The 10,699-nt window shown below is 36.0% G+C and overlaps 1 long non-coding RNA gene across 1 annotated transcript in view; it reads right to left on the reverse strand.

Moving 5' to 3' along the window:
- LOC131996262 (uncharacterized) overlaps nucleotides 1–8,961 on the reverse strand; it is a 160,013-nt gene extending 151,052 nt beyond the window's left edge. Inside the window, exon 1 of the long non-coding RNA XR_009397738.1 lies at nucleotides 8,648–8,961. This is a non-coding gene — a long non-coding RNA (uncharacterized LOC131996262). The remainder of the gene's footprint in view (nucleotides 1–8,647) is intronic.
- Between the last annotated feature and the right edge of the window lie 1,738 nt (nucleotides 8,962–10,699).

A 10,699-nucleotide genomic window follows, 5' to 3' on the forward strand; every position in this document is an offset into this window, starting at 1 on the left:
AAGTCTATTCATGATGAAATGTCAAAGCATACTGAGCATCTTTCTCTTTGACACCATGTCTGAAATCCCACGTGATCTGTCAAATACTAATGCATGAAAATCCTAACCTCAAAAAAATCACCCTTTATGTATTCATAGATTCATATTGAAGCTAAATGATAAGTGACCTCGTTTTTATGACTTTTATGACTTTATGACTAGCCTTAAGACTAATATTAACAAAAATTGCTCATATTGCAAAGGTCCTAAAATTTAAAATCGAGAGATACATATATGTGGAAGCTAAATATATCTACATCTAAACCCATTGCTATAAAATTTACTTGTGGTCAGAAGTGACGTAACAGAAGACTGTTCAAAATGTTGAGAAAATCTCTTATGAAATACACTGACAAAGGATTTAAAAGTGAAAATCCGGTGATACATATTTAGATATGAACCGATTTCTATGAAATTTAACAAATGACAGATGGACATAGCTAAATCGAATCACAAAGTTATTTTGCGTCGATCAGTATACTTATCAATGGGTCTTACTCTCTTCCTTCTAAGATATAATACAAACAAATGAACTAAGTTTTAATGCACTATACCGCAGTAGTGGTATTTGGAATGATTGCCAAATTCGTTACCAATTTTTTTCTTTTTACGAGTATTGAGTTTAAACTATTTACGAGACTTACACCACAACAAACAGCAAAGAAACAAAAATTAAAAAAAACCCAACGCATGTGCCGAAGTCAGATAAATGTCTCCTTAATAGAGATAAACAAAACTGGTGACTTGATGTTTGTAGACTTCTGCTATGTTTCCCTTTGGCGACAATGTCTCCATTAAATCTGCATTTTTAGTTCACTTTCAATTTCTTGCATTGGGTCAGTTCAAAACAACCTAAAAGTTGGTGTCGCCAATGGCCAGTAAATCAGACGTAAGGCCAGCGAATAGCCATTGTTGTAAATGTGTGTGTGTGTGTACTCGCATTGAGTGAATAGGGAAATTTCACATTTATTGGACGAATGTTGGACTTTATTTAAAACTAGCTGGCCCTGTGTGCTTCGCTTCACAAATAAGCGTTTACAGCCCTTTTTTGACATGGTCGAAATTTTAAAATATTTTGTATATTCGTATTTAACTCTCAAATAATTTTCATAAAAATCACATATGGTCCCGTTTGGTATACATATCCATTTGAGGTGGGGCAACTCCCCGGGAATTGCCCTAAATTTTTATATAATTTTCGTATTGTACTCTAAATTAGCTTTCGTTTGACACCAATCTTGTGCCGTTCGGTGTATATGTTTATTTGGTGCATAATTTCGGGGTGGGATAGCCAGCCTTTGAATAGATCCCAACTTTAATATAAATTTAGTGATCTACTCTAAAAAACCTTGCATTTGAATCCCATATTGTGCCGATCAGCCTACATGTCCGTTTGGGGGTTTTGATTTTAGGGGTAAGGAGGCCTCCATGAAACTTAACCCCAAATTTTTATATACATTTCGTATTCTATTCTCAATTACCTTTTGTGTGAATCCCACATTGGTAAATATGCCAGTTTGGCCCAATCGGTAAATGCCAGTTTAGGGCGGACCCCCGAAACCTGATATCGAATGGTTACATAAAATTCGCATTTTACTCTTAAATACCTTTTATTTGATACCCATACTGTCCCAATAGATAAACATGTCCGTTTGGGTGGATTTTGGGGTAGGGTTTAACCCCAAAATTATGTACCAATTTCGTGATCGATGCACCCGGCTGTGAGATTCGGAGTTTTTGAAAATTGTGGTCAGGACCCCACGTATATCACAAAATAAATTACCCCATTTTCAACGGGGTGGTTTAAATCTACCATCTGTGAAAATTTCATGAAAATCGCTTCAGCCGTTTTTGACCCTTTTCGGAACAAACAAACAAATGGCAACACCAACATGCTGAACCCGGCCCGCTTCGCTGCGCCTTTATTTACGCTAAGCGAAAAATATGTTTCTTGGTCTTAGTCTATAATAAAAATTTACATTTTAGATTTTTACTTCCAATTTCTTTAATCTATAGATTTTTTTTTATATTTCTTATTTTATCTAAGTGAAAGATAAGCTCTAAATTACTTTACAAAATTTTGTTAAAAATCAACTCAAGGTATATGCAAATTGCAAATTTTGCCCTTGAACATTCCACTAAGGAACAGGGTCAAACTTCTCACAGTGCAGTCCGTTTCAAGTTTAAGCTCAATGATAAGGGGCCTCCTTTTTATAGCTGAAACCGAACGGCGTGCCGCAGTGCGACACCACTTTGGAGAGAAGTTTTTCAGCGTTTCGTTAGGACGGTCTTGCGCTACACCCTTCTACCACTTGAGCACAAATCATAAAGTCGCACTCCTCTCAAAAATATCCACCACTTGATTGCCCATTGTCTTAATAGGTCAATTGGTCTATTTGGGACCCTTTTTGTAGGTAAAACGCCACCTAGATACATATTTTAATGCCAGACTCGTAATCTACTCCCAAATACCTATCATTTGCATCCCACATAGCCATGATCGGCTAATACGCCCATTTGGGGCTATGTTTTTGGGGGGAAGGGTGGGGGTGGGGGAAAGCTTGGGCTTCATTTTTTATGTCATATTCGTAATTTATTCCCGAATACCTTTCATTTGAGTCCTATATTGATATGTACCTCCAATATGTCTGTTTGGAACAGTTATCCCTATCGGTCCACTTTTGATTTTGGGTGCCGTTTTTGGGGTAACGGGGCAGGGTCCGCCCCCTTTCGATATCAACAAATCATATAGCCTATCGCATCTTCCAGACCATATTCGTAATCTACTCCCAAATAGCTTCTTTTGACCCCCATATTGTCATGGTCGTCCAAAATGCCTATTCGAGGGGGTTTTGGGGCCGGGGCAGCTCCCTAGATACTTGGACCCAAATTTTATTATCAAAATCGTATTCTACTCCCCAATACTTTTCATTTGAGTCCCATACTGTCCCGACCGGTCTACTTTTATTTTTAGGTGGTACTTTTCGGGTAAGAGCGAGGGTCCGCCACCCTTCCGATATCAAAAAATTTTATAACATTTTGTTCCTTCCATAATACCCCCGACAATCTGTGAACAATTCAAGAAAATGGGTTCAGTCGTCTATAAGGGACAAACTAACATACCCACAAATAAACAAACAACAAAACAAACAAACTAGCAAACAACATACAAATAAGCACAAATTCATTTTGTCTTTGTAACAAACATGCATATAAATATGTATCTACAAAGTTCTGGTTAAAGGCACAGCATTACCCATACATACATATGTGATTGCAAAATTTGTATTCTGTCCTAAAATTCTTCATACTAGGTACCAATTTCCTTCACAAAAATATTCCCCTAATAATATTGTCAATTTCATTATGACCAATACTTACCAACTTAATTATCTGCCTTTCATTTGAATATCCCTTTTTGTTTTGTTTTTTCATTCTCCTCCCCAACCTGTCGCTAACCCACCAACCCTCTTATGCTCTTTGATGACTCTCAGTGTTGCTTGCCGAATTGCCGAAACCGTTATTGAGACACAAGCAGTATGTAAACAGAAAAAAGCTTCTAACAACAATGCAAGTCATTCTTTGAAGATTCACAAATTGCTTTACTGTGGCAAAAACACACATTAAATTCACAGTAGTCACTTGTTGATTGTCTTTCATACTTTCCACTTAATTTCTATTACATTTAAATATTTTTAACATCCTTTTCTTTTGTAAAATAATTTATTTCGACCTAAATCACTTACGAACGGGCGAATGGTTAGAAAATAACTCAGGTGTAAGCAAACTGCAGAATAAGAACAAACACACACACACACACACTTTAAATGGGTATCCTCTCTCCCCATAGGCCCCTGATTGAAACCAATCAGTTTTAACAGTGAGAGTGAGAGTAACAATGTGAGGAGTTATGCTTTAGGATGAGCTCTCAATTATCTGTGAAGAATATCGAAAAATGCAGAATAAAGAAAATGCAAAGTTGTTTTTGCAAATATAATGCGTGTGAATATTTGGATAAATGCATGCAGTTTTGGCCTAGCGAACGTAAATAAACGCTTTTACAATAGTTTAGTTGTTAAAAAATAGTTACATAGCAAGTAATTTAAAAGATGTCAAAATATTGTCCCCATCGGTTCACTTTTGATTTTGGGTGGCGTTTTTGGGGTAACGGGCTGAGTCCGCCACCTGGCGATATCAACAAATTATATAGCCTATTGCACCTTCCAGACCATATTCGTAATATACTCCCAAATAGGTTTCTTTTGAGTCCCATATTGTCATGATTGTCCAAAATGCCTATTTTGAAGGGGTTGGACAGCTCCATAGGTACTTGGACCCAAATTTTAATATCAAAATCGTATTCTACTCCCGAATACCTTTCATTTGAGTCCCATATTGTCCCAATCGGTCTACTTTCATTTTAGGTAGTACTTTCGGAATTAAAGGTGGGGGGGGGGGTACTGCCAACCTCCCGATATCAAAAAATTGTATAGCCTTTTGTTCCTTCCAGACCAACCACAACAATCTGTGAACATTTCAAGAAAATCGGTTCAGCCGTTTTTGAGTATATAAGGAACAAACAAACTTGCATACGCACAAATAAACAAACAAAAAAAATAAAACGAACAAACTCAAATTCATCTTGTTTTTGTAACAAACATGCATAAAAATATGTACCTACAAAGTTCTGGTTAAAGACACAGCATTACCCACACATACATATGTGATTGCAAAATTTGTATTCTGTCCTAAAATTCTTCATACTAGGTACCAATTTCCTTCACAAAAATATTCCCCTAATAATATTGTCAATTTCATTATGACCAATACTTACCAACTTAATTATCTGCCTTTCATTTGAATATTCCTTCTTGTTTTGTTTTTCATTCTCCTCCCCAACCTGTCGCTAACCGCACAACCCTCTTATGCCCTTTGATCACTCTCAGTGTTGCTTGCCGAATTGCCGAAACCGTTATTGAGACACAAGCAGTATGTAAACAGAAAAAAACTTCTAACAACAATGCAAGTCATTCTTTGAAGATTCACAAATTGCTTTACTGTGGTAAAAACACACTTTAAATTCACAATAGTCACTTGTTGTTTGTCGTTCATACTCTCCACTTAATTTCTATTACATTTAGATATTTTGTAACATTCTTTTCTTTTGTAAAATAATATTTTTCGGCCTTAATCACAAATCACTTACGAACGCGCGAATGGTTAGAAAATAACTGAGGTGTTGACCGGCAGCAAACTGCAGAATAGGAACAAACGCACACACACTTGAAATGGGTATCCCCTCTCCCCTTAGCCACCTTATTGAAATAAATCAGTTTTAACAGTGAGAGTGAGAGAAACAATTTGAGGAGTTATGCATTAGGATGAGCACTCAATTGTCTGTGAAGAACACATCGAACGAAATGAAGAATAGAGAAAATGCAAAGTTGTTTTTGCAAAAAAAATTCGTGTGAATATTTGCATATATGTATGTAGTTATGGTTTGAGCAAATTCATGAGAGCTTAACGAACGTAAACAATAGCTTTTAGTTTAGTTTTTAAAAAGAAAAAGGTGCATAGCAAGTAATTTAAAAGACGTCAAAGAAAAACTGTTTTTTTTTAATTAAAAATATATTTTATGTATAGAGTGAGATGAAAGCCTCACTGTATGATTGTATTTGGGTTTCTTAAAGATCATAAATGTGCATGACTGCGAATCGGACAATCCATATGGAGTAATTTTTCTTATACATTTTGCAAAAATCAGGGGCCGAATTACGGCATACGTGAACGAGTAAAATCGTACGAAATCTCTCTATTGTGAATTATGTATATTTTTATTGAACGGGGATTGTTGAAATTTAGGAACGCCAGTATTTAAATCGATCATTATTGATAAAAACTTTGACACAACAATGTATATACAAGTGGCATAACTCCCATTAAATAAGAGTTTATATTTCATTCGATACGGAAGCGCACTCGATCACGTATGCGGTAATTCGGCCCCAGATAATATTACAATAGAACAAATCTATGCCGCTATAATTTTAAATCGGCCATGCATATATGTCTGTATTTGAAATCTGTATTCATGTTTAATCCATTTTCAAAGAGATTAATTTGTCAAACTGGTCATTAAAGAATCAATTCGCCGAATTTTGGGAATATCTGTTGATAAAAAAGAGCTTATTATGGCGCTATCACTAAAATCGCCTGATATGTAGATATACATGTGAGTCAACCTAAACCAAATCTATTTCTATCTAAACATATTTATCTTTCTATACAAAGAGTAAGTGCTCCTATGTTCGGTATGTACAGCAATAGGCACTTTTGTTTTTTGAACTGAAATAACTAAGAATATGTAGACCTTTATATTAAGATCTGACCTCCCCCGACCCTAAAAGCAACAAGTTAAGCGATTGAGACAATATGGAGCTCAAATAAAAGGTATTGGAGCAGAAATTTGGTTCCAAGTTCCTAGGAGACCGCCCTGATCCAAAAACCGCCCAAATGGGCATAATAATAACATAGGATGCAAATGAAAAGTATTTGGGAGTAGGTTACGTATAGGCCTAGAATGAGAAATAGGTCATGTAATTTGTTAACAACGGATGGGGGGCGAAACCCCGCCCCTACCACTACTCCAAAAACACGACCCAAAATCAAAAGTAGACCGATCGGGAAAATTTGGGTACTCAATTAAAGGTATTAGAGAGTAGCATATAATAAGGAAAAAAAAAACAAGAATAATCGAGAGACCAGTTTATATGGGAGCTATATGAAGTTATAGACCGATTTGGACCGCACTTTGCATAGATTTTGAAAGTAAAAACAGAACACCACATGTAAAATTTCAGCCAAATCGGACAAAAATTGTTGCTACCAGGGGCTCAAGAAGTCAAGTCGGGAGATCGGTTTATAGCAATATCAAATTATAGACCGATTTGAATCTTACTTGGCACAGTAGTTAAAAGCCATAACAGAACACTACATGAACATTTTCAGCCAAATCGGAAATTGCGGTTTGCAAGGGCTCAAGGTTTCAAATAGGGAGATCGGTTTATATGGGAGCTTACCAGGTTATAGACCGATTTGGACCGTACTCGCTCGACACAGTTATTGGAGGTCATAACAAAATGCTTTGAGCAAAATTTCAGCCAAAACGTATGAAAATTGCGGCTTCCAGGGGCTCAAGAAGTGAAATCAGGAGGTCGGCTTATATGGTAGCTTTATCAGATTGTAGACCGAGTTGGACCGTACTTGACACAGATAACAAAACACTACATGCAAAAAATTACGGTTTCCAGATTCTCAAGAAATCAAATCGGAATATCGGTTTATATGGGAGCTATATCCAAATCTGAACCGATATGTCCCATTTGCAACCCCAACGACCTACATCAATATTAAGCATCTGTGAAAAATGTCAAGTGTGTAGCTTTACGCGTTCAACCGCTTTCGTGATTTCGACAAAAGGACGGACGGACAGACATGACTAGATGACTATGATTGGATGACTAGATTTCTAGATTTCTATACCTCATTCTATTGTGGTGGTGGTTATAAAAAACATCCAATTGCACTAAAAAGGAGTGAAATTTGTGAATTTCATTATTTATATTATGCCGAAAAAATGTCACTTATTATTTGATCGATATGCATTTTTTATTTTCAAAACATTAAAAAACATGACTGCACACTAAAAATTAATACATCAATAAAGCAAACAAGCGCGAAAAATACTTTGGAACTCTTTTCTCGCACTCAATCTTCGCTCTCTACTCGCTGTTCACTATGTTATAAACAAGTTTATTTGCATTCACTTATAGGTAACCAGTTTTATCGCACTGAGAATCTTGGTTTGGCTTTCAGAGAGCACTCTCTTCGCATCCGGCACATAATGACCGTACTCGTCGTGTATACGTGTCGATTGGAGTTTCTGCCAAAAAAGCTACATTGTTTTTTTTACTTGCTTTGATTTTGTATAATTGTTCATACTTTACTTCTCATTGCTTAACCTTATTTGTCACAGAACGTGTTTTTCAATACCTGTCAATTAGTGATTACACATTTTTTTGTAAACAGTAATCGATAGACGTCATTCATCGAAAAAAATCAAATATGTACATGTGACAAATACAACATTGTTTTCACCAATACTAGTACAATGACCATACACCCGATGTGCCATGTAAACTCAGCATAAGAAACAAGGAGAACTCACTTATTTGCCTAGAATGTTGCATACGAATAATGTAATTTTCAGACATGAACATTCATGTGTTCCTAGCATATGTAAACAAATCGACTTACAGTCCACGTCAGCTAGGTTTTTATTGGGTAAGGCACATGTTGGGACCACTATCTTTTCCAACAATATGATGTGGAAACCTTAAAAGGATCGATTTACGGAACAAAACAACAAACACAATATTTTTTTATGAAGATACCTATACGAAAACTTGCTAACGAAACCTTCATAAGCAACATTATTTATGGCAGAATAGGTAGGTATTTAAATCTATAATTACCCCATGCCTAGTAATTTATCCACAGTAGTCTTTTTTTAGTTTTCTTGTCAATATTTTTTATGATCGTTACTCACCAAACTTTTTTTCTGCCGTTGGTAAGTAGCTTTTGGTGTTTTTATTTGTTAAATTCCATAAACCTCCGTTTTCCGCCTACCGCATGATACTCTTTTGCACTTTGTTCTATTTCACTATTGCTTGTCGATTCGGAACACTAAAACTACACGAGTTATTCTTTCGAGATTCACGCATTGTTTTACAGCAACAAAATTAGACTTTTAATTCACAATTGTGACATGAAAACAGCTCCTCGTATTTTCAATACGCTTTCTCTATAGTTTCGTTTTTCGCTCAACACACGAAACTTTTTTGCGCTATGCTCTTTCAATGTTGCTTGCTGTTTCCGAACTCCTAAATACACACTCGAATGTCACACAACGAATCATTCTTTTGGAGATTCACAAAATGCTTAGCCGCCGCTATATTACAATTTTAATTCACAATTACCTTAAGCTGTTTATATTTTTATTTGTTCATTTCAATACATCTCCTTCTCAAATAAATTTTCCGCCTATCGCATAATACTCTTTCGCATTTTATATGCCTTCACTCTTGTTGGACTTTACCGAACCCGTTTAAAAACGCTTTTACAAATTGCTTTACGGCCGCAATATCACAATTGCCTCATGTATGCAGCTCCTTGCATTTCTAATTGTTTAATTCAATACATTTTCAATACTCCCAAGTCTGCATCTCAGTTAACACATTAAACACTTTGTTCTTTTTCTCTGCTTTTCGTCTTTTTTGCCAAACTCGTTAATAAACACTTGGCACAACAGCCGATTACTGGCTTAGGAGTATGTCCATAGTGGCATCCGCACCCTCTTTTAAACCTAATAAACACTTTTCCTTCACACAACGAATCATCTTTCGGAGACTAACAAATTGCTTTAGCGCTGCAATATTACACTTTTAATTCCGTTTTCCGTTCACTACCTGATACAGTTTGGCACTTTCTTCTTCTTCACTGTTGCTTGCCTTTTCCAAAAATTTCAATAAACACATTTCAATCGTACAACGAATCATTCTTTTCGTAAATTTGCAAATTCCATTACCGGCTTAAAATTATACGCTTTATTCACACTTGTCTTATGTTTCTTTTGTAGATAAATTCTACATAAATTTGCTAATTTATTAACATCATATTCTTGCATTTTTTTTTCTTTTTGGTTTATTGCAAGATGCACAAATGAACACCGAACGCGCGAATGGTTAGAAAATAACTGAGGTGTCCGTCGGAAAGCAGCAGCATGACAAACATACTCATACACACATTAAATGACTGCCACACTCTCCCTCTCCCCCACCCTACATCAACACATTAGAATAAGTAAAAGTTTTAGGTGAGAGTGAGAATAAAATTTTGACGACAGTTTTACATGGGGATGAGCACTAAATTGTTCAAGGAGATCATAAAGAAAATGAGAAACAAAGAGAACGAGTTTAGAAAGGTTTAAGGCATAAAAACAACAACAAGATTTTGTTCTTGTGAAAACTGCAGTGTACAGTGGGAGACTCCGTGGTTTGCATTTTATTTAATCCATACCAAAAAAAACTCCAGGAATTTAAATTGAAATCTTTCATAGGTAAAGTGGTGAGAAAATAACTGTGGTGTCCGTCAGAAGACGGCAGCAAGGCAAACGCACCCATACACACAATAAATGACTTCCACCCAGACCCCCTCCCCCACCCTACATAACGCCATAGGAGTAAGTCGAAGTTTTAGGTGAGAGTAAAATTTTGATGTCAGTTTTGCATGGGGATGAGCACTGAATTGTTCAAGGAGATGAAGATCTAAGGGGTTGAAGTACTGAGGGGGAGGAGTGGTAATCAACTAATGTGTGTATGCATATGTTTGTCATGCTGCTGTCTTTTGACGGGCACCTCAGTTATTTTCTAACCATTCGCGCATTCGGTAGTAATTTGTGCATCTTGCAAAAAACCAAAAAGAAAGAAATTCAAGAATAGGATATAAATAAATTGCAGTTAATGTAGAAATTATCTTCAAAAGATAAACAATATAAGACAATTGTAAATAAAGCGTGTAATTTTTAGCCGGTAAAGAAAAT

Source organism: Stomoxys calcitrans, chromosome 3 (genome assembly GCF_963082655.1).
Source record: "Stomoxys calcitrans chromosome 3, idStoCalc2.1, whole genome shotgun sequence".
Taxonomy (NCBI): Eukaryota; Metazoa; Arthropoda; class Insecta; order Diptera; family Muscidae; genus Stomoxys; species Stomoxys calcitrans.